Genomic DNA, 25,204 nt, shown 5'->3' on the forward strand with positions numbered 1-25,204 from the left:
TTTGTCATTGCCAAAGCTTGTTGGCTCTTCAGCCCAAAGACCTCCTAGCCGTGGTTAGCCCCAGCCTCTAGTATCACACAGCTCCAAGACTGACGTCCTTCCTGCAACTCCTGCAAAGTGGGCATCTATCTTCCCTGTGCTTCTGAGGCCTCCTTGCAACTCCCTAGACCTGCTGCCAGCGGGACCTCCTGTGGTCTCCATCGATTCCTCCTGGCTTTCCTCCTTGCTGAGGGCTGGCCTTGACTTACCTACAAAGATTCAGTCCCTTGGACCTTGCTGGTCCCTGTTTGTGCAAATCTTCGTGCATCCTTCTTGCATTTGCCAAGGCTTGTTGGTGACCATGCTGGTCACTGACCACTCTGTAATTCAATGACCGGCGTAGGAGAGCTTGTGGATGACTCCTGAGGTCCTTCTGCATCTCCTGGATGCGGCAGCTGCCCCTTCACAGCGACGTCCAACAGAGAAGTACCCACAAGAAGGACGGGCATTGCCTTCCAGCACCCCCTGGTCAACCCCAAGTGGTTTAGACTATGCCCCTTCTCTCCTCAAGTACTCCTTGTCTGGAATCCATGCCTGGGTTCCACCGACCTGGTCCTCTCTGTCTCTGTGCCTCAGGGGACTGCTCTCTACCTCAGGGACTGCTCTCTGCCTCAGGGGACTGCTCTCTGCCTCAGGGGACTGCACTGCTCTCAGCCTCAAGGGACTGCCTCAGGGAACTGCACTGCTCTCAGCCTCAGGGGACTGCTCTCTGCCTCAGGGGACTGCACTGCTCTCTGCCTCAGGGGACTGCACTGCTCTCAGCCTCAGGGGACTCCTCTCAGCCTCATGGGACTGCTCTCTGCCTCGGGGGACTGCTCTCTGCCTCAGGAGACTGCTCTCTGCCTCAGAGACTGCTCTCAGCCTCAGGGGACTGCACTGCTCTCAGCCTCAGGGGACTGCACTGCACTCTGCATCAGGGGACTGCTCTCAGCCTCAGGGGACTGCACTGCTCTCAGCCTCAGGGGACTGCTCTCAGCCTCAGGGGACTGCACTGCTCTCAGCCTCAGGGGACTGCACTGCACTCTGCATCAGGGGACTGCACTGCTCTCAGCCTCAGGGGACTGCACTGCTCTCAGCCTCAGGGGACTGCACTGCTCTCTGCATCAGGGGACTGCTCTCTGCCTCGGGGGACTGCACTGCTCTCAGCCTCAGGGGACTGCTCTCTGCCTCGGGGGACTGCTCTCTGCCTCAGGGGACTGTTCTCTGCCTCAGAGACTGCTCTCAGCCTCAGGGGACTGCACTGCTCTCAGCCTCAGGGGACTGCACTGCACTCTGCATCAGGGGACTGCTCTCAGCCTCAGGGGGCTGCACTGCTCTCAGCCTCAGGGGGCTGCACTGCTCTCAGCCTCAGGGGACTGCACTGCTCTCAGCCTCAGGGGACTGCTCTCTGCCTCAGGGGACTGCACTGCTCTCAGCCTCAGGGGACTGCACTGCACTCTGCATCAGGGGACTGCTCTCAGCCTCAGGGGACTGCACTGCTCTCAGCCTCAGGGGACTGCTCTCTGCCTCAGGGGACTGCACTGCTCTCAGCCTCAGGGGACTGCACTGCTCTCAGCCTCAGGGGACTGCACTGCTCTCAGCCTCAGGGGACTGCACTGCACTCTGCATCAGGGGACTGCACTGCTCTCAGCCTCAGGGGACTGCACTGCTCTTAGCCTCAGGGGACTGCACTGCTCTCAGCCTCAGGGGACTGCACTGCTCTCTGCATCAGGGGACTGCTCTCTGCCTCGGGGGACTGCACTGCTCTCAGCCTCAGGGGACTGCACTGCTCTCAGCCTCAGGGGACTGCACTGCTCTCTGCATCAGGGGACTGCTCTCTGCCTCAGGGGACTGTTCACTGCCTCAGAGACTGCTCTCAGCCTCAGGGGACTGCACTGCTCTCAGCCTCAGGGGACTGCACTGCACTCTGCATCAGGGGACTGCTCTCAGCCTCAGGGGACTGCACTGCTCTCTGCCTCAGGGGACTGCACTGCTCTCAGCCTCAGGGGACTGCTCTCAGGGGACTGCACTGCTCTCAGCCTCAGGGGACTGCACTGCACTCTGCATCAGGGGACTGCACTGCTCTCAGCCTCAGGGGACTGCACTGCTCTCAGCCTCAGGGGACTGCACTGCTCTCTGCATCAGGGGACTGCTCTCTGCCTCGGGGGACTGCACTGCTCTCAGCCTCAGGGGACTGCTCTCTGCCTCAGGGGACTGTTCTCTGCCTCAGAGACTGCTCTCAGCCTCAGGGGACTGCACTGCTCTCAGCCTCAGGGGACTGCACTGCACTCTGCATCAGGGGACTGCTCTCAGCCTCAGGGGACTGCACTGCTCTCAGCCTCAGGGGACTGCTCTCTGCCTCGGGGGACTGCACTGCTCTCAGCCTCAGGGGACTGCACTGCTCTCAGCCTCAGGCGACTGCTCTCTGCCTCAGGGGACTGCACTGCTCTCAGCCTCAGGGGACTGCACTGCACTCTGCATCAGGGGACTGCTCTCAGCCTCAGGGGACTGCACTGCTCTCAGCCTCAGGGGACTGCTCTCTGCCTCAGGGGACTGCACTGCTCTCAGCCTCAGGGGACTGCACTGCTCTCAGCCTCAGGGGACTGCACTGCTCTCAGCCTCAGGGGACTGCACTACACTCTGCATCAGGGGACTGCACTGCTCTCAGCCTCAGGGGACTGCACTGCTCTCAGCCTCAGGGGACTGCACTTCTCTCTGCATCAGGGGACTGCTCTCTGCCTCGGGGGACTGCACTGCTCTCAGCCTCAGGGGACTGCTCTCTGCCTCAGGGGACTGTTCTCTGCCTCAGAGACTGCACTCAGCCTCAGGGGACTGCACTGCTCTCAGCCTCAGGGGACTGCACTGCTCTCAGCCTCAGGGGACTGCACTGCTCTCAGCCTCAGGGGACTGCACTGCTCTCTGCATCAGGGGACTGCACTGCTCTCAGCCTCAGGGGACTGCTCTCCGCCTCGCGGACTGCTCTCAGGAACTGCTCTCCGCCTCGCGGACTGCTCTCAGGGATTGCTCTCAGCCTCATGGACTGCTCTCAGGGACTGCTCTCCGCCTCGTGGACTGCACTGCTCTCAGCCTCAGGGGACTGCTCTCTGCCTCAGGGGACTGTTCTCTGCCTCAGAGACTGCTCTCAGCCTCAGGGGACTGCACTGCTCTCAGCCTCAGGGGACTGCACTGCACTCTGCATCAGGGGACTGCTCTCAGCCTCAGGGGACTGCACTGCTCTCAGCCTCAGGGGACTGCTCTCTGCCTCGGGGGACTGCACTGCTCTCAGCCTCAGGGGACTGCACTGCTCTCAGCCTCAGGGGACTGCACTGCTCTCTGCATCAGGGGACTGCTCTCTGCCTCGGGGGACTGCACTGCTCTCAGCCTCAGGGGACTGCTCTCTGCCTCAGGGGACTGTTCTCTGCCTCAGAGACTGCTCTCAGCCTCAGGGGACTGCACTGCTCTCAGCCTCAGGGGACTGCACTGCACTCTGCATCAGGGGACTGCTCTCAGCCTCAGGGGACTGCACTGCTCTCAGCCTCAGGGGACTGCTCTCTGCCTCGGGGGACTGCACTGCTCTCAGCCTCAGGGGACTGCACTGCTCTCAGCCTCAGGGGACTGCTCTCTGCCTCAGGGGACTGCACTGCTCTCAGCCTCAGGGGACTGCACTGCACTCTGCATCAGGGGACTGCTCTCAGCCTCAGGGGACTGCACTGCTCTCAGCCTCAGGGTACTGCTCTCAGCCTCAGGGGACTGCACTGCTCTCAGCCTCAGGGGACTGCACTGCACTCTGCATCAGGGGACTGCACTGCTCTCAGCCTCAGGGGACTGCACTGCTCTCAGCCTCATGGGACTGCACTGCTCTCAGCCTCAGGGGACTGCACTGCTCTCTGCATCAGGGGACTGCTCTCTGCCTCGGGGGACTGCACTGCTCTCAGCCTCAGGGGACTGCTCTCTGCCTCAGGGGACTGTTCTCTGCCTCAGAGACTGCACTCAGCCTCAGGGGACTGCACTGCTCTCAGCCTCAGGGGACTGCACTGCTCTCAGCCTCAGGGGACTGCACTGCTCTCAGCCTCAGGGGACTGCACTGCTCTCTGCATCAGGGGACTGCACTGCTCTCTGCATCAGGGGACTGCACTGCACTCAGCCTCAGGGGACTGCTCTCCGCCTCGCGGACTGCTCTCAGGGACTGCTCTCCGCCTCGCGGACTGCTCTCAGGGATTGCTCTCAGCCTCATGGACTGCTCTCAGGGACTGCTCTCCGCCTCGTGGACTGCTCTCAGGGATTGCTCTCAGCCTCATGGACTGCTCTCAGGGACTGCTCTCAGCCTCGCGGACTGCTCTCAGGGATTGCTCTCAGCCTCATGGACTGCTCTCAGCCTCGCGGACTGCTCTCAGGGACTGCTCTCAGCCTCGTGGACTGCTCTCCGCCTCGCGGACTGCTCTCAGGGATTGCTCTCCGCCTCGCAGACTGCTCTCAGGGACTGCTCTCCGCCTCGCGGACTGCTCTCAGGGACTGCTCTCAGCCTCGCGGACTGCTCTCAGGGACTGCTCTCAGCCTCGCGGACTGCTCTCAGGGATTGCTCTCAGTGAACTACTCTCAGCCTCAGGGACTGCTCTCTGACCTTGTGCCTCATTCCCTCCAACTCACAACAATGGTGGACAGAGCCGAAGTCTCGCATGCATTGTCTCGTGAACTGAAGTTAAATGTCTCCTGGACTCTGAATGGGAACTGTGGCTCTGCTCACACTGGAGGGTCGCCAGTGGCCACCTCAGCCACGATGGACTGGATGTATGAATGAATGAGGCTGCGGCGTTGGCCTGCTGCTGCACAGAGACTGTGCAGCAATGTAGCGCCTAGAGGCAGCACGCTCATGCCGCAAGCACAGACTTCAGTGATGGTGAGAGCCCGGGGTGGTCACAGACCTTTGGCTCGCATGGAGGCGGCCGGTCCCTCCCAGCGGCGCACCCTCCCTCCCTCCCTCCCGGACTTTGTTCCTGGCTTCCTGTTATTCCAGGAAGCTCTGCGGGGGATGCATTCACAGGACTTCATGAACTTTGCAGGGAAGGGTTACCAGGTGCAGAGAGGCCGCCTCCAGTTCTTCTGTATCCTGGGAGGTGACCGGATGTGACGACTGACCCGGACCTGGGACCAAGGGGTGCAGTCTTCGCAGCTAGTTAGCTTGGGGCTGTGCCCCCCGGGGGTGGGGTCTGTCACCTCTGAGCTGTGCAAGTACCAGCTTTCCGCAGCATCCCTGCCACGGTTGCTAGGTACCAGTGGGACAGCCTCAGCTGCGCTCTCGGCACAGGGGATGTGCTTCTCTCAAGCATCACTTGCTCTCGGAAATATTCTAGTCGCAGCTATTTTTAATTCCCCTCTTCCTGCAGGAAAGCTCCGGAGCTTGAATGTGGAAGTCTGTGCTCTCCCGAGGGACGGGTCTGTCTGGCGTCTGCATCTAAGGCAAGGTCAAGGTGAACCTGAGCAGAGCAGGCTAGGCATGGATGCCCTGCCTTGACACCTCAAGCAGCAGAGGTGTGCCAGCTACTCCCCGGTGGGCAGGACACTCAATTATACTGAATTCATCCATCTATGTCCTGATCTCGCCTTCTATTCCACCCACGGCTAGGACTGTGACCTGGAAATAGTTACTGAGCAGCAGAGGCTTGAATGGACCTCGTCTTCTAGGACTTTGACCTGAAAATAGTTTAGCATCAGAGGCTTGCATGGACCTCGTCTTCTAGGACTTTGACCTGGAAATTGTTGCTTAGCACAGAGGTTTGCATGGAGTGCCTTGCAGTCCACATGTGGGTGGGACTTTGACCTGGGAATGTTACCTAACAGCAATGGTTTGCACTGATCTCCCCTTCTAGGACTTTGCCCTGGAAATACTTACGTAAGCAGTAAAGGTTTGCACTGACCTCACCTTCTACTCCCCCACTGGGTGGGATTGTGACCCGGAAATAGTTTAGCAGCAGAGGTTTGAAGTGACCTTGCCTTATACTCCACCAGCGGGCAGAACTGCGACCATCAAATAGGTACTCAAACATCAGAGGTTTGCAGTAACCCTAACTTGGAGGACTTTGACCAGGAAGTAGTTACTTGAGTGGTCAAGGTTTGCACTGTCCTCACCCTCTATTTCACCATATTTCACCATCAGGTAGGGTAGGACTGTGACCTGGAAATAGTTCCTTAAGCAGCAGAGGTTTGCACTGACCTGGCCTACTCCAAAAGCACTTAGGAGTTTCACCAGGAAATGGTTATTTACACAGCAGATGTCTGCATTGACCTCACCTTCTTGTACTATGACCTGGAAATAGTTACTTAAGCAGCGGTTTGCAATGACCTCAACTCCTACTCCACTAGCGGGTAATGCTTTGACCTCAATGTAGTTATGTAAGGAGCAGATGTTTGCACTGACCTCGCCTTCTAGGGTTTGACCTGGAAATAGTTACTTAGCAGCAGAAGTTTGCACTGACTCTCTTCCACTCCACCAGCAGTTAAGACGGTGACCTGGAAATAGATACTTGAGCAGCAGAGGTTTGCAATGACCTCGCCTTCTAGGATTGTGACATGGAAATAGATACTTGAGAAGCAGAGGTTTGCATTCAGATCACCTTCTATGGTGGAAAGACAGCAAAGCAGCAGAGGTTTTGCCGCAACACACCTTCTACTATGTCCGTGGATCTCAATATGATCCAGAGACAGTTAAGGATCACAGATATGTACTGACCTCACCTTCTACTCCATCAGCGGATAGGGTTTTGTCCTGGAAAAAGTTAAGTAAGCAGCACAGGTTTCCACTGACCTCGCCTTCGTGGCCAGCAGGCAGGACCTCGAAGGGGAGGTGGCTATTTGAGGCGTATGTCTCCATCACACCGCCTGCTCTGCCAGCAGTGGGAACCTAGAGGGTCTTGGCTTGTATTATCACTGCTTCCACTGTGATCGATAGACAAGCATCTGTGGTATGTGTTTTTACTTCCTTCAGTCCCACCACTACCGTAGACGCAGAAGTGTGGCGTTAGTTTAATACTCTGTGGGATGTGCTGTCAGTCATACAGGTTGTCCCTTTGACCCACTTATGTGGCGTCTGATTAAGTTTCCTTGGAAGCACGACCACAGCTTCTGGAATGGCCTTTAAACCGGATGCTATTGTTCTGTTTGCTTCTTGGGTTGTGCCACCATCACAGCGCTCCGATCCACTTCTGTGGTGTGTGAGTAAAAATCCTTGCATGGTTCATCACAACTTCTGCGCTGTCTCTCTAGATCCACTTCTGTGGTGTGTGAATAAACATTCTTGCATGCACCATCACAACCTCACAATCTCTTGGCTCTCCAACTACATCCACTTCCGTGGTATGTGGGTAAACATCCTTGCATGCACCATCACAGCCTCACAATCTCTTGGCTCTCTACGTAGATCCACTTCTGTAGTGTGTGAGTAAACTTCCTTGCACGTACCATCACAGCCTCTGGGCTGTTCCCCTACATCCACTTCTGTGGTGTGTGAATAAACATCCTTGCATGCACCATCACAGCCTCACAATCTCTTGGCTCTCTACGTAGATCCACTTCTGTAGTGTGTGAGTAAACTTCCTTGCACGTACCATCACAGCCTCTGGGCTGTTCCCCTACATCCACTTCTGTGGTGTGTGAATAAATATCCTTGCATGCACCACCACAACCTCACAACCTCTGAGCTGTCCGTGTAGATCCACTTCTGTGGTGTGTGGGTAAACATCCTTGCATGCGCCATCACAACCTCTGGTTGGCCCTTAAAGCTGCGGTTCTGTTTACTTCCTGGAGTCTGTCATCATGACTCCTGCATTGACTCCACAGACCCCTTCCTGTGGTGTTTGTTTAACTTCCTGGAGCGACCTGTTAACTTCCTGGCCTCTACATCTGTTGACTGCCTTCGGTTGTGTCTGTTGTTATCTGTCAGAGTATCGACAAAAAAATATTCTCACTTGAATATCTTGCACAGACTGCTGTTTAGCTTTATATGATTAACTCCAATGGGGTGATATTTTTGTAATCTTTATTTAGGACACTGTTAGAGATGGAGTTTCTGGTTGGCTATATACCTAAGCCAGGCAGAGCCCACCCACTCTGGTCAGGGCAGGGGAGTTCCACATCCAAGATAACCCCTGCTCACCCCCTTGGTAGCTTGTAAGGAGCAGTCAGGCCCAACCCAGAGGCAATGTGTAAAGGGTTTGCACAACACAACCAACACAACTGACACAATAAATACACCACAAAGGAACACAACACCAAGTTATGTAAAATTAAACTGTATTGCACAAAACATAATTAGACAAAACATAGCATGTCGGTAATACCCTGCTACCCAAGCAGTTGTCGGGACGCTATACGGTACTCTGCAGAATAAGCAGTAGTCATAATAGAACACATAGGTGCTCAGTATTCTGCAATATAAGCAGTGGTCAGGAAAACTTTACTGTAGAAATGCACTTGTCATAAACATATCATAAATGTCCATAAAAGGCACATTAGAGAACATATGGCAAGGAACATCAGCCTACATAGGTCCCATCATATCGGAAAACAGGTTAGCATAATAGTCCCCTCAAGCCCATAATAGGAACCTCAAGACGTGTGTCTCCTGAGAAGAGTACCTGTTTTTCATTGATGAGGGCACCTCCAGCACCAGGTGACACGACAAGGAGGGCCCCCAGCGCTCCTTGTGCAGAACGGGGGCCCTTTGGTGAGTTTGAGGAGAGGGGGCGGCACACTCCTCCTCCGTTTCTTTATATAGGGACCCCTCCTGGGGCCAGCACCAACACTGGTGCCTACCATCTCTGCCGCCCCCCGGGGCCACAACCGGCATTCATGGAGGGAGCAGAGTAACCAAATTAGAGGCCAGGTGGTGTGGGGAGCCTCTGATGAGGTTTCCTCCCCACCCACAGTGCGAACAGCAGAAAGAGGACCCAGTGGAGCAGGGGGCCTCCGATGAGGCCTCCATCCCTCTCTTATGAGGGCTCCTGCACCCGATGTGGTGCACAAGCCTTTCCCAGCCCTCCCGGGCTGCGTGGTGATTGGGTTGAAGTGAGGGCCCGCTGGTGCCCTAGGGGCGCTCTATGGAGCGTTCTTTGCCTTGGGGGCACTGCTAAGAGCGCACTCACTTCACATTTCCAATCTTCATGGCCCGGGGGCACCGAACAGCGCAAGTCACTCGCGCTTCAGGAGAGCAGCCTGCCTGGGCTGCAGAGGTGATTTTTAGCATAGCAACATGCTGCCCAAAGCGCGATCCTCAGACAAATGGAAGCACTCTGCAGGCGTTCCAGAAACGCAAATAAACAGGCTCCTCAAGCCCTCTCCAGTCAGGCACAGCAACAAATAGCAAGGAGTGTTCTTTGGGGTATGAAACCCAGTTGTAGAGGACAGGGGCCACAGCACCCCGCCTCTGGGGGACACAAGGGGACACGGGTGGCAGAGCCCAGCAGCAGGCCAGCACAAAGGGGGTGCAGTCAGTGGCAGTTCCTCTAAGTGACCAGACAGGTTACAGATCCGCACAGCAGCAGCACTCCAAGGCGGTTCCTGGGGAGTCCCTCCAGCAGCGTTCTGTGTCCAGTTCCAAGTATGTTTCTTGACTAAAATGTGGGGGGAAATTTTGCAAAGCATTTCCAATGAAGAGGAAAGGGGGTATCAACCAGCTACAACTGGTTCTGGGAGTGTCCCCTCTCACCTCCAGCACAGGCTCCAAACATCAGTTGGGGGTAATCGAACCTTTTGTATGAGGCCAGGGCACATCCTTTACAGATGCACGTGTGCCCTGCCTCCCCCTTCTCTCAGCCCAGGAAGACAATTCAAAATGTAGATGCACCTCTGTGACACCTCCACCCTCCCTGTGGACAGGCCTTCTGAGAAGTATGCACAGAGCCCAGCTGTCACACTACCCAGGCGAGAATTGGAGTCAAGCTGCAAAACACCAGAGTCATAAGCACAGAGAAATGCTCACTTTCTAGAAGTCGAATTTCTGTAATGATGATAAAAAAATTCGCCTATACCAGTAAGCAGCATTTCTCACTACCATTACAACCATGCCAAACATATCTACACTACCCCTCATAAATCAAACAATATCCCCTAGACATAAGGCAGGGCATTTCCAATGCAACCCTATGAGATGGCAGCAGTCACAGCAGTGAGACACCAAATTAGGATGTTTGTCTCTACCAGGACAAACCACGCAACCAGGCACATGCATCATAACATCAGCCAAAAAGGTTCAGAAAAAATAGGAGTAGAAGGCAACATTTTTGGGGAATGACCCTGTAGAAAGGGCCAGGTCCAACAGACACTATTTTATGTCAGTGGCTGTTTAGGTTACACTGGGTGTCCATAGTGTGTGTTTAGCATCATTGGGTTGACTCTTGACCATGTTGCATGGTTATTGTACTGTATCGACTCTCAGGTCCACTTCTGTGGTGTCTCTCGTAGATTTGCTTCTTCAACACTCTTAGGTGTTTTAAAGGCCTGGTTTATCATTTCACAACTTGTACAGTCACAAAGAAGAAGCCCGCGGCAATATGGCAACACAGCTGCCTGTTGGTGATGGACAGCAAAACAAAATGGCATCCGACTGCCCCCTTTAAATAGAGGAGTATATCAGCAGTGGAGCCGAGCCACCTAGTGAGGTGACATGACAGAGAGGATACTCCGTTTCGATGGAGTACCTCTCGGCCAAACTCCGTCAGTGCAAAGGCAGGAAGAGGTCTACCTTCTTCACAGAGCCTCTCGGTCAGGGTTAGAATCGCACCTCAAAACATGGATAAAGTCAAAGGGATGTAAGAACGTAAATTCTAGGAATTTGTATCTGCAACTTCTCTTTTACCTGACTGCTCTAGGCTTCATAATCATTCATCTGGAAGGACCTCAAGACCTGGCTGTACGACTGACCTGCGCCCCCCTTCAGCACCTTGAGACACCCCAGGTGATAAGTTGTGCTTTACAAATATTTTATCGATTGATTGAATCTATCAGTTCAGCACCCAGGTGAGATGCACAAGGCGCTTTAGCCAGTAGAATTGAGTGTGTAGGTTCTGCGGCCTTCATTAAATCAGAAGAAGACAGTTCTTCTGGCACCCCCTAACAAACACCTTGGTAAGGAGAACACACTACCTGCGGGTCTGGAAAGGTGGATTGTATCACTTGCTGTTAATGGGATAGTCTAAAGTACGTGTCACGTGTGGGGAGCCCCCGGCATTCTCTCCATACCCCTCCTCTTCCGCCAGAATCCTCATTTTGAACGCTTGTATAATAAGAAATTGTCTAAAAATAAAAATCTGAAATTACTTTTAATTGTAAAGTATGAAAGATTGACTTGGCACTAATTTCCAGCGTGAGTCAAGCGCTGGGGTTGTCTGCAGTGGATATGGTGACCAAACTACTCCAGGCCATTCCCTACACGATCAAAAGTTCTGAACTTTTCACTTTCAAATCATTGATTTCAGGTGTATCAGTCTATTTAGTTCAAAGGAAGGAAAAAAAGACTACCACGCCCAGAAGACATTAGGCTATCACACAAAGGTCCAGCGCGGGAAACACTGCAGAGAGGTGGTGACTGAGTGCCAGCCAGGTGTCCTGCAAGAGTCGTACAGGGACAGCCAACTAACAGCATCTATTGAGCCTCACAGCCTGCTGTCTGGAGAGCCTGGCTCACGCAGTCTCTTCTCCAGCATGCAAGGTATTGCAGCCTGCAGAAGGCTCAAGCCAGAAGGCTGCACCCCTTCCACTGGTTGTTTTAGCACCTCCCATCTACTTGCCTGACCAAATCAGCCTATTAGCAACAATCTCAGCGAGTTAATGAGTTTGGATAATGGGCTTGGTAGATTCAAGAACAAATGGAGGAATCTTGATAAAACCACATTGTGTTTAGATTCGGCTTGACAGTGCAGTTGTTGCTACACTTTATGTGATCACCAGGAAAGAAGCTGTAAGAAGCATTGCTGAAAGTGGCTTAGACTCTGCCCACATGTTTCATCGGGCAGGAGGCTTGCAGGTTTATACTCTGCCCACATGTTTCATCGGGCAGGCGGCGTGCAGGCTTATACTCTGCCCACAGGATTCCGCGGGCAGGGGGTGTGTGGGCTTAGACTCTGCCCACACGATTCATTGGGCAGGAGGTGTGTGGGCTTAGACTCTGCCCACAGGTTTCCGCAGGAAGGTGTGTGGGCTTAGACTCTGCCCACATGATTCGTTGGGCAGGAGGTGTGTGGCTTAGACTCTGCCCACAGGTTTCATCGGGCAGGAGGTGTGTGGGCTTAGACTCTGCCCACATGATTCATTGGGCAGGACGTGTGTGGCTTAGACTCAGCCCACAGGTTTCATCGGGCTGGAGGTGTGTGCGCATAGACTCTGCCCACACGATTCATCGGGCAGGACATGTGTGGCTTAGACTCTTCCCACAGGTTTCATCGGGCAGGAGGTGTGTGGGCTTAGACTCTTGCCACAGGTTTCATCGGGCAGGAGGTGTGTGGCTTAGACGCTGCCAACATGTTTATCGGGCAGGAGGTGTGTGTCTTAGACTCTGCCCATAGGTTTCATCGGGCAGGAGGTGTGTGGGCTAGACTCTGCCCCACACTATTCATCGGGTAGGAGGTGTGTGGGCTTAGACTCTGCTCACATGATTCATTAGGCAGGAGGTGTGTGGCTTAGACTCTGCCTACAGGTTTAATCGGGCAGGAGGTGTGTGGGCTTAGACTCTGCCCACATGATTCATCGGGCAGGAGGTGTGTGGCTTAGACTCTGTCCACATGTTTCATCGGGCAGGAGGTGTGTGGGCTTAGACTCTGCCCACATGATTCATCGGGCAGGAGGTGTGTGGCTTAGACTCTGCCCACATGATTCATAGGACTAGATGTGTGTGGCTTAGACTCTGGCCACACATTTCATCGGGCAGGAGGTGTGTGGCTTAGACTCTGGCCACACGTTTTATCGGGCAGGAGATGTGTGCATTATACTCTGCCCACATGTTTCTTCGGGCAGGAGGTGTGTGGGCTTAGACTCTGCCCACAGGTTTCATCGGGCAGGAGGTGTGTGGGCTTAGACTCTGCCCACACGATTCATCGGGCAGGACGTGTGTGGCTTAGACTCTGCCCACACAATTCATTGGGCAGGAGGAGTGTGGGCTTAGACTCTGCCCACAGGTTTCTGCGGGCAGGAAGTGTGTGGGCTTAGACTCTGCCCACATGATTCATCGGGCAGGAGGTGTGTGGCTTAGACTCTGCCCACAGGTTTCATCGGGCAGGAGGTGTGTGGGCTTAGACACTGGCCACACGATTCATCGGGCAGGATATGTGTGGCTTAGACTCTGCCCACAGGTTTCATCGGGCAGGACGTGTGTGGCTTAGACTCTGCCCTCACGTTAAATCGGGCAGGAGGTGTGTGGGCGTAGACTCTGCCCTCACGTTAAATCGGGCAGGAGGTGTGTGGGCGTATACTCTGCTCACATGTTTCATCGGGCAGGAGGTGTGTGGGCTCAGACTCTGCCCACACGATTCATCGGGCAGGACATGTGTGGCTTAGACTCTGCCCAGATTCTTCATCAGGCAGGAGGTGTGTGGCTTAGATTCTGCCCACACGATTCATCGGGCAGGACGTGTGTGGCTTAGACTCTGCCTAGATGTTCCATCGGGCAGGAGGTGTGTGGGCTTAGACTCTGCCCAAACGTTTCATCAGGCAAGAGGTGTGTGGGCTTAGACTCTGCCCACACGATTCATCGGGCAGGACGTGTGTGGCTTAGACTCTGCCCAGATGCTTCATCGGGCAGGAGGTGTGTGCTTCAGCTAAAAAGAGCACTTCTATTCTACTTGTTGGCTCATAGAAAATGTATGCTTTGTGTGGAGTTGGATACTTTTGGGGACAAGCCCTGGAGAAACCAGGGAGTTCGTTTTCCCTTTTGCTTAAGGGAAGGGAAATATCAGAAACTTAGCACAGTATGTCTCCCCTGTGAAACCTTTCGGCACCAATTCTGGTCTTTCACCTGTATGACAACAAGCCTTTCCCCATTAAATCTTGCCTTGTTGGTATTTTAATCAAACCTTGTTCCTGGCCAGTTATATCAGCAAAGGCAACTTGATTTAGGTCAGAGCGCAATGAAAGTGAATTCTGGGTAAGAAAAGTTGTACTAGATATAAACCTGCAACCAAAAAAGTAAACTTGAAGGGAAGCTGGTATACGAAATGGCAAGATTTTGTCAAATATGGAAAAAGGCATAATTAGGGAGCCTGGTTAGTCGGTGGGAAGAGAATGATAGTAGCGACACTGAGGCCCATGTTTATGGGCTTTTGGCGCAGTTCAGCGCAGCAAGACACCTCCGGCACTGCGTCACAGGGAATGGGACGGGATGTGCTGTATCTATCCAAACGCCGCATTCCTGTCCGCAGTGGCGGCTTGTGGGAGGGAAAAGGGGGGGGGGGAGATAAAATAAAATCATAAAAAATAAAGACTTACCTTAACTACGGCCTAAACACACGAGACTTCCTACCATGAATGCATATCTACATGGAAGCCCCCCGGGGTCGCAAGTCCACTTAAAGATCTACTGAAGGCTGTGAGCTCCTCCTCTGGGAGGAACCTTGAAAATCTTTACATTGGGTGCGTCTAATATCGTCCAGCCCCGTGGGTTGCTCTCCTGTCACTCACCGGCCTCCTCACGATCACACGGAACACCTCTCAACCGCTGTACCCAGGATAGGATGTGGGTGGGTGGCCTTGGCCATCATTCAAGGGAATCCGATAGGATCATTCAGAATAGTTCAATGGAACTGATTAATATAAACTGTGCTCTCTCTCATCTTCCCTCCACTACACTACCAAGTGCTACACACCAAGACAAAATAAGAGCATCACTCAGAACAGGCACAACACCAAAACTCTTCCCACAAGGATGGCACTGCAGATCAAGACTGCCAGCCGAGCAATCCTTCGTGTATAGGGTACAACCCCCTGATAATGCACTTCAGTGCCTTATAAGGAGTGTGACCCGCTATAATAATGCAATATAGCACTGTACGAAGCCTCATGACCAGTGGTTGTTATCCTGTGGTCACCGGACCCCCGGGACTCTGCGATTGACTACTCACGGTGTCCGCAACTGTTTAGAAAATGACATATTATTAGCAAATTAATAAATCACAGGCATATCAAGAAGCAAAATAGTTGAAACTGAGAATGTTCAACCACTCTGGAAAGTTAAGGAATGTGACGATGGAGGCTGACAAGTTGATATCCTTAGCTTGATTTGTGGGAGCAGCTCAAGTAAAGTCCACAGCTTCTAGTATGGATGATCGGTGGCCTCATTTGAAGTGCTGGGATGGTCTGACAACAGGAGATCATTCATTAGGAGCAAAAACAGAAGTGATACGCCAGGGTCTAGCATCTCATATATATTTTTTGAAATAAAGTCACATTTTGAAAAACTTCAACCTTGCGCTCAAGTTAAATTTCGATTTTTGTGTATTTGTTTGTGAACTAAATAAATATTTCATCAGTTCTTTTAATGTATTCTTGGTGGTTTTGTATTTTTGTGTATTGTTTTGAGGGATCAAACTACAGAATTTGCATTTGCCAGGGTCCCCGGCTTCCAGTGGTGATTCAGTAGGGGTCTATAGGAGTAAAAAAGTTAAGTGCCACAGCTCTACACACAGCATTGGCAACAAAGCAATTCTACCAGTGGCTGAGAGACAGTCGCAACACAACGATTCCCTTTAAAGAAAGTCACCACTACCTGCATCCTCAACATGCAAGATGGGTCAATTTAGGCCTAAAAGTACCTACAACAGAAGCCAGGTGATTTGAAAGGCAGTTTAATGGATGGTTTATTCATTACAAGTTGTATATAGCTTGGACCAGACAGGCCACAGTTCCAAGACCGAACACTGCATAAAACATACATAAATTAAAAAGGTTAGGAGACTGTTGCCGGAAGATTTATCTTATAAGGATGATCGCTTTATAGAACAAGAATGTGTATGGGATGGAATGACACCAGATATACAAACAGGAGTAAGCAGCAGCGTCATTTATGACAAAGGAGAACAACGTGAGACAGAACTTTCTGTTCCAACAGCTTTACAGAAACCACAAAGCTCACTTCAAGGAAGGGAAGAGGTCCCACTTCTCTCAAATTATTTCAGATGCTACATGGCCGATCAAAGAGCTCTTCAGAAGAGTGGATCTTTTCTACCCCTCAACACACCCAGGAACTCTGCGACTCCCTGGCAGAAGTGCATGGGAACAACATCATCTTAAATTGCACCCCCTGAAAACCGGGCTCAATCGGCCTCCCTCCACCCCAGTCCCTAGACTATGCTGCTTAAACTTTCTAATAACTAAAAAACTATGAAATATTCAAAATTGTCAGCATTGCAGGCCCCCCAAAATATTAAAAAGCAGACTCTTGGAACTCTCTGTCGCCAGAGTACTAACTCGGTTCCTTGTCAACTGGCCAGCAGAATCAACACATCCTACAGTAGATGGACTTTAAAAACTGAAAGGAAGAGTCAGGCAAACCATACTGGCTCAACAGAGTGCACAGCAAGAGTCAGGTAGTCAGCATAAAGTTAGCTAAATGTTTGACAGTTCAGTACAATGCAATAATATTGAACTAATAAAAACCAAGCAACCACTGTTTGCCTAATGTCATCGGATGTGACAGTACAAATCTAGTTACACACAAACAACAACAAAGTCATAATCAATAGATCTACCGAGGTACATGCAAGAAAGGCCTTGAACATGAACAGTTACAATCGGAAGGAAAACTTCCTCTGGAGGTCTTCGAGACTAGGGCGTGAACACAGCATTTGGGCTCATTACTGCACATTTTGCTTTGTGCATGAGAGGACAAATGAAACCACGGCTGCACAGAAATACAAGATGAACTTAGGCTTAATTTGTGCCTAGTTTGGCCAAGCCCGGGAAATACCTTCTGTAGAGTACAGCTAATTTGTTTTTAATGCAAAATGTTCATGGCCCTAAGCACATTATGGCCTAATAGCTCACCGCCGAGGGCTATACCAGTTGTCAAAGACCTTGAAACAGAGCTATAGGCCCAGGCCACAGGCGAGGGCCACTAACGAGGGTTAAAGCTTTCAACAACCGCTATAGCCCAAGGCAGAAGGGCTATAAGGCTCCTAGAACATTCCACCCACTAAGGGCAGAATGTTCCAAGAAGGAGAAACAGAAGGACAAACATTGGAATTTTGGCGCTCAGAGCTTTTACTGGCTATTAGAAGCCCGGAGCCATTCTATTGTCTTCAAAGGAGCTTGCAGCATTCCAGTGGTCTAATATAGCCTTAGAACCCGCAGTTGCGGCTCTACCAGCCATTAAAGGCCCGCTCCCGCATTAAAGGGCCGAGCTGAAGGTGAGGGCATTTACAAGAGAAAGGGCCTTCCGGCAGAGCGAGCTACGGCGGGTTCTAAGGCTATTAGAACATTCTGCCACTAAAGGGCAGAATGTTCCAAGAAGGAGAAACAGAAGGACAAACATTGGAATGTTGGCACTCAGGGCTTTTACCATTAGAAGCCCGGAGCCATTCTATTGTCTTCAATGCAGTTCACAGCGTTCCAGTGGTCTAATATTTATTAATCAGAAATATCTCCCACAATGGTTACATTGTAAAAAAAAAAACAAGTTTCTTAGGCTGTGGCTCTGGAAAGCATACCAACATCCATTTAGGTGTAGTGCAGCACAATAGAAAACATAAAATACATAATATGAAGGTAAGTCCTCAGAAAGTAGCCTTATGTTGATAAAAACATCAGGAGTCGCACTTAGTCACCTGGCACCTATGAAATTCTACACAATAGGAGCACCAGTTCCATGTGCGAAGAGCAGAAAGCTGTGGGGAGCATCCTACAAGGAGTCGGTTTCAGGTCTTTTAAGTAAGATAGAAGTGATTGTGGTACAACAGCTTCAGAAGGTACCCCCTCGTAGGCAGTGGTCACCCCCTATACATTTTACATTATATAGGAAGGATTACTGAGTCAGAAGAGAGTGCATGTATCGCGTTTATTTTTTCTGAGGTGCCCAAGGTTCATAGCCATAGAGTTGGTGGGATAAAACTAGACTATTACGCATGGACCTGCATACTTACCACCTGGCTAGTATCTTGCAAACTATTGCTATGCTTCAGTATTCAATAAAGAGATTGGCATGGTCAAATTTCAGGCAGTTTCTAGCAGGGGAAAAAAGTTGCAGGGAAGGCAAACATATCCGTTTTCCCATTTTGGCTTCAATAGAAAATGTGCTCACTGCTGCAGTAAAAACTGCTGAATGGATGTCCACCAACAGGGTCGGCTTTAGGGCGGTGCGACTGGTGCGGTCGCACTTGGCGTTGATGAGGGGGGACCTGACATCATGGGGGGGCCTGTGTTTAGCACTAACTTGCAGTTTAAAAGCACCTGCTGCAGAGTTCCTTGTGCTCTAGCTTTCAGGCAGCAACAAAAAAGTCAAGATAACTCTTGTGACTAATGTTCCTGCTAGAGAAAGAGCTCAAGGAGTTTTGTCTAGTAGCAGTGTTGATTCTCTATAAAGTAACACAGAGAGTTAATATCCCTGCTGCAAAGAACACAGCTGTATTTTATGTGGATAGCTGAGTGGTTTAGTAAAGCCAGCCATTATCAGCGCTTTAAAACAAATGAAATGTATGTGAGAGATCATTGGCACTTTTGCAGAGTTATGGTGAGGGTATCTGAGAAGTAGGCCATGGGGGAGTGCCACAAAAGACAGATACCATCAGTGCTAAAGCCGGCCCTGTCTACCAAACATGGCATGAAAGTAGAACTTTGCTCAAAAAGTGTGCTTTTTGTAGTTTCATGCAGTTCCATTTTAAATTCCATTTGAAACAGGAGCTAAATGGGCTTGAAGCGGTTACAACTTTTGTATATGTTGACCGTTTAAAATCTAAATTTGCAAAATCACATTATCTGTCAATCAAATTCAAATTTCTTGGCAAATGTGATTGACTGATGAAGGGGCAAGCCTTTTTTTCCATCTGGAAATTCATAATTTTGTATAAATCAGTTTTCACGCTGTGGATAAAAAATAAAAATCATCAGTTACTGGGGATGAGGGCGGGACATCATAAGCGGTGGCTGACCCCAGGAGAGTATTGTGGGGAACTTATGGGTGTGGAAATTGGAGCCATAAAATGGAACAAAAACAAATATGCGAGGATAAAAGTATGATTTTCATGAAAATCTCAACCATATGGCCGTCACCCTGCTAATGAGAAAGAGGCATATTTTTGTTCCCTAATTTTTTACAAATACAAATAACAATTGTTATCAAAAAACTTATGTTGAGAAAATACTCTGGTAGAATGCCATGGCAAGTGCTGGAGGCCAGGCTGAAGGCTAGGTCCTGTGGCCAATCTCCAGTGGCCACCCAACGCAAGTTGAGGGCAGGGCCTGGCTGTAGGAAGCTGGCCTGGTGTGTGGTGGGTACCAGAGGTACTTACACCTTATAACAGGTCCAGGTCCAGGTATTCCCTCTTAGTGATGTGTAGGCAGTGTCTAGAAGCCAGGCTCTCTAGATGTGCTGTGGATGAGCAGCCAAGGCTTATCTAGGAGACATGCAAAGCTCAGGCAATACCACTACAGTCACACAGCACTTACACACATGAAAAAAAACATTTGGTTGTACAAAAATAAAGGTAATTTATTTTTGGAACACAATTTCAGAAAATGCTAGAGAGGCAACCCTCCACTAGGAGGTAAGCAAGAAATAAGTTACTTACCTGTAACTGTAGTTCTCCATTATTGGAAGCTTTCATAGATTCACATGCTTGAATACTTACCCGTCGTCGAGATGGGAGTCCCCAGTGTAATACATAAGATATGCTTAAATGTATACCTACATTACATGTATTAAGTCTTTAGCTTAGTAACACATCACAGTAATTTTTTGAAAAAGACCCAAACTCAAAAACTCAACCAATCAGGCTGCACCACCATCTAGAAGCCTCCTGTGAGGAACTGACTTCCCTCAGATTGTCCGAGCATAAGTGCTGTAATATTAACAAAATGAGAAAGGAGAAGGTGAGCTCCTCAGGGGAAGTGGGTGGGCCACATGTGAAAGCTTCCAGTACTGGACAACTACAGTTACAGGTAAGTAACTTATTTCTTACTCCAGTATTGGAACTTTCATAGATTCACACGCTTGAATCAGCGTAGCGAGCAGTGACCAGCACATGTTCTGTATTTGTAAGAACAAGATTCTACCATATATGAGATAGCATCAGCATCTAGATAACTTTATGTCTGATATATATATATATATATTTACAAGAAAACCCATTATTATACAGAAAACGTGGTACTAAACAGTAGGAGCGGATGGTGGGACCAGAGAAATGGCTCACCTTCACTGGAACAAATGCCTAAGGACTGCCTGGCCAACTGCTGCATCCCGGAGCATTTCAGCATCTAAGCAATAGTGCCTTGTGAAAGCATGTGCCGCTCTCCACGTTGCCGATCAGCAGATGTCTGGTAGGGATACACCCAAGAACAATGCACAAGAGGTGGAAACTGCTCTAGTGGAATGTGCACGCACTCTTGTGCCCAAAGGTCGACCAGCCTTTTGACGGCAAAAGGCTATCGTGCTCGAAATCCACTTGGAAATAGTCTGCTTAGTAACTGGATGTCCTCTTCTGGGTACACTGAAGGCTATGAGGAGCTGGCTCGATTTCCTGATTGACTTTGTTCTGTGTAAGTAGAAATTGAGACATCTTTTCAAGTCAAGAGAATGGAGAGATCTTTTTGCTTCAGTTTGAGGCTGTGGAAAGAAGGCCTTCAGTACTATTGGCTCATTAATATGAAAGTCCGATGTTACTTTAGGGATAAATGTATGGTTGGTACGTAGGATAACTCTATCCTCTCTGAATTGTTGAAAAGGCTCTTGGACTGTAAATCTGTAAATGCTTGTATTTCATTGACTCTGCGAGCAGATGTTACAGCTAAGAGGAACACTACGTTCCATGTGAGGTATTTGAGGTCTACCTTATGGATGGGCTCAAATGGTTCTTTCATCAGCAGGCCCAAGACCTTAAGGTTTATTAAAGGGTCTTGGGATACTCCCAGGTGGCCTCAAGCAAATGTCAACGTAGAGAGATTAATGTGAACACTCACAAAAGCCCTAAAGACTGGCCTAAACCAGGGAGAACACCCAGAGTGGATGTTCCATAACTTCCTGAGGGCACACTGAAACACACCACACTGGACATATGTAGCTCTTATTCCAGAAAAGGTTGGAGCAACAGGTTTTTGCTCTTTCCCCAGTGTGCACCAACACACACACAAATGTACCACACTTATATCGCTCACAATGGGGTACTACTTTTCCACTCATCCACGACACAAACTACTGATGCTCCATATGGAGTCAAAAGTAAATGCTCACACAGTACTCCTAAAAACAACCTAAAGGTGATTAAACTTCCCAATCCGATGGGCAGTACTAAGCATTTATTACAACACAATCATTAACGTAAACTACAATTCCCATACAAAAGCAGTCAAACTGCATAGAAAAGTACTAACCCAACATGCAATAAAATACATATGGCATTTTTCAAGTCACAAACATCACCAACCAAACTGTTCCCCAACCTAATGAACCTCTCCGCTAGGGGAAAACAAGCCACATTTCTTAACAGAAGCACATAAAATGATAGAATCTCTATGATTGCCAAATAACCCCGTTGATAACAGATGGTTCCCACGTCCGACTTCGCCTACCTAATTTATAAAATAATGTTATTTTGGATGGGGCCCTGGTGCAAACTTACTGATACCTGGGTAAGGCTCTCAAATACATAGAATAAGTGTCAAAGCTACGTAGAAGATGCAAACACCCAGAGTCACACATGAATGTTATGACAATCAATTCACTTTATATAGAGTGAGCCATCCCTAAATAGAATGATCATCAGGGATTGTCTCACTCTGGATAATGTAAAAGTGATTTCTTGGCATGGGCATTTATAGCTGAATGTACTACTCTGGGCCACCCAGAGTTGTGTTTGTGCCCTGACAAGATCACTAAAGCAGAATACGATGGGTCAAAGCTAACTTTACCATTTGTGCTGCAGCCTTAAGTAATGACTTACAGAAACCAGTTGCCCATGCATTTTGTTTGTTAAAGCTGGCACCTTCATCTGAGTTATATTTGCCCTGGGTGTGGCCAGCTCAAGGATATTTATACTCGTGTGTGGACAGGCACCCTTTAGAGTAGGGTAATTAAGCTCCTGGAGGCGTGGATGTTATTTTTATTGTGGGTTCAGGACAGTATTGCAGTGGCTTAGTGTAGGCCAATTCATGGTATATGTCCTGATAATATTCACAAAGCACTTCTGTGAGACATTAGCAAGTTATATTCAGTGTCCAATCAAACTGAAAAAAGTGCTTGGGCTAAGTTGTCCCTTATTAATTTAAAAACCGTGCACTTTAACAGTACTGCACTTTCATGCAGGAAAGTGCTTATGTCAAAGAGATGTTGTGGTGTCTATGTACCCTTTTTCTACACGTTCTTTTAATTAAAATCCATGGATTTTTATGTGAGTATTTAACTAAAATGAGAGAAGTGTCTAGGCTGGGTTGTCTCTAATTAATGTGTATGACGCGCACTTTAACACTATTGCACTTTCATGTAGGAGAGTGCTTATGACAGAGAATTGTTGTGTTCCGTATATAATCCTCGGTTATATTTTGTTTTATTTATTAACTATGTATTTTTATGTGAGATTCTAACTGCACTCTTTGTGACTTGTAATGCCATGGACAACAAAAGAGTATGGACCAGGCTGTTATTGATCAAGCTGTAAGCAACTTATTTTTACACTATTGCTTTTTTGTGTATGTGCTTGTTTTGGCCGAAATATGTTGTGTTTTTAATAATTGTTCTTTTCCCCTCTACCTGTTTTTATATGACATTTTATTGTATTCGTTGTAACATTTATGGCAATTTAAGGGCCAAATAAAGGATTTAATGATGAATTAACTTATTGTGTCCACAAATAAGTGATTGCATTGTGATAACACTGATGAATGACTGTGTTGGCATTCACCACTCTGCTGATTAATTAACTGATTTTTATATTTTAACAACGCAAATGGAAATGCCAGCCAGATGCTGTTTTGGTTTCTCATAACATCAGGGCACACTATGGGCCTCATTATGACCCTGGCGGGCGGCGGAGGCCGCCCGCCAGGATGCCGCCCTCCAAAATACCGCGCCGCGGTCAAAAGACCGCGGCGGGTATTACAAGTTTTCCCCTGGGCTGGCGGGCGGTTGCTGAAAAACCGCCCGCCAGCCCAGGGGAAAACGACCTTCCCACGAGGATGCCGGCTCGTAATCGAGCCGGCGGAGTGGGAAGGTGCGACGGGTGCAGTGGCAGACACTGAAATACTTTGCGGGGCCCTCTTACGGGGGCCCCTGCCGTGCCCATGCCATTGGCATGGGCACGGCAGGGGCCCCCAGGGGCCCCGCGACCCCCCCTACCGCCATCCTGTTCATGGCGGCTTTCCCGCCATGAACAGGATGGCGGTAGGGGGGGTCGGAATCCTCATGGCTGCGGAGCGCGCTCCGCAGCCATGGAGGATTCACACGAGCAGCGGAAAGTCAGCGGGAGACCGCTGACTTTCCGCTTCTGACCGCGGCTGAACCGCTGCGGTCAGAATGCTCGTTGGAGCACCGCCAGCCTGTTGGCGGTGCTCCCGTGGTCGGTGGCCCTGGCGGCCACCGGCCGCCAGGGTCAGAATGACCCTCTAGATCCTTGTACAACACAGTCTCATTTCTATCTTCATTGTCCTTGGAAATAGTCCTGCTTCTCTCTCTAAATTAACTAGGAAACGATGAGTAGTCTTTTTTCAACATCTCCAGGTCTGTCCCAATCAAATACTTCCTTAATGACATCAAAGTGTACATAGCCAGTGCCTCCACTCAGACACCCTGGTCTTGGATCCAAAACATTGGGAAGTCTCCCTCAAGAACAAGTTGTGCTCAGTGGCGTAACAAAACTCGATGCCCCCCACCCCACAAAGTACATGGAGAGATCACCCTCCCTCACCCAGTCAGGAGATCTCAGGCCAGAAGCTCGCCGCCCATGCACAGTGTACTGTGCTGAGTGTGCCCCTGGAGCTCAGGGTCTCTAGCACTGCGGGAGCCACTGTTACACCAGTCGTTGTGCCCCCAAACACCACACCCTCTTCTTCCAGCGCGACTGGCTTGCACCAGAGAGGAAACTACCATTTAACAGCTGCTGCACATGGGGGGCGGAGCTAGCCTGCCAACAAGATGGCCGGCACCTCTGCTGGGCTTAGGGCCTCATCCTCGCATTTATCCTGCCAGGTTGGTGTTCTTTAAGCTTTCCCGGCTGGGCGGCACTGCGGAGGCGCGGGTGCTGGGCCGGCCGCTGCAGTGGAAGATAAGGCCTGGGCCTCTGTCGTGCAAACATCCGTGGCGGAGGTGGAGGGCATGGCCTGGGCTGGACCGGATAGCCGGGAATGTGCCGCCGCGGGCTTTCCTGGCCGGGCTGGTCGGCCGGGTGAGGCGCGCGGTATCACCTGTTGTGGCGCCGCCGCTTGCTGGAGGTGGGGAGTCTTGCGCGGGGGCCGGATCGGACAGTGGCTCCCCGCGACCCCGTGTTTTGCGGCCTTTGTGGCTCCCGGAACTGGGGCTGGTCAGCCCGCGTCTCTTGCGGGCTGGGAGTCCCCGCGTGAATCAGAGGCCTGTCGTGGCCTGTTGGAGTTCGCCCGCCCTGCGGTGGGTGCTGGCTGGCTCGCTGGCGCGGTCGCACTGCGGAGGCAGCCGCAGAGACCACCCTTCTGTGCCCTGTGGAGCTGGGGGGGCCTCTGCTGTGGGGTCGCTAGCCGGATTGGCGGCCCGTCTGGCCTTGTGCTGGTGAAGGGCTCTACAACGGGCCTGCTGCGGGGGGGTTGCGCCGGCCGGATCAGGCCCGGGGTTGCCTGGTGGAGCCATCCTGGGAGCCAGCTGATGTGCCCTGCTGGTTCTGCGGTGCTGATCTGCAGGCGGCTTGTGGCATTGCCGGGCCCGGCTTTTCTGCCTTTAGGGATGGGCAGCTTGGTCTGGTGTCGTGCCAGGCCTCGTGGAGGTGCAGAGCAGAGCCTAAGTCGAGGAAGCCTGGCTGGCCGGGGGAGGCCTACA

Source organism: Pleurodeles waltl, chromosome 7 (assembly GCF_031143425.1).
Source record: "Pleurodeles waltl isolate 20211129_DDA chromosome 7, aPleWal1.hap1.20221129, whole genome shotgun sequence".
Lineage (NCBI taxonomy): Eukaryota > Metazoa > Chordata > Amphibia > Caudata > Salamandridae > Pleurodeles > Pleurodeles waltl.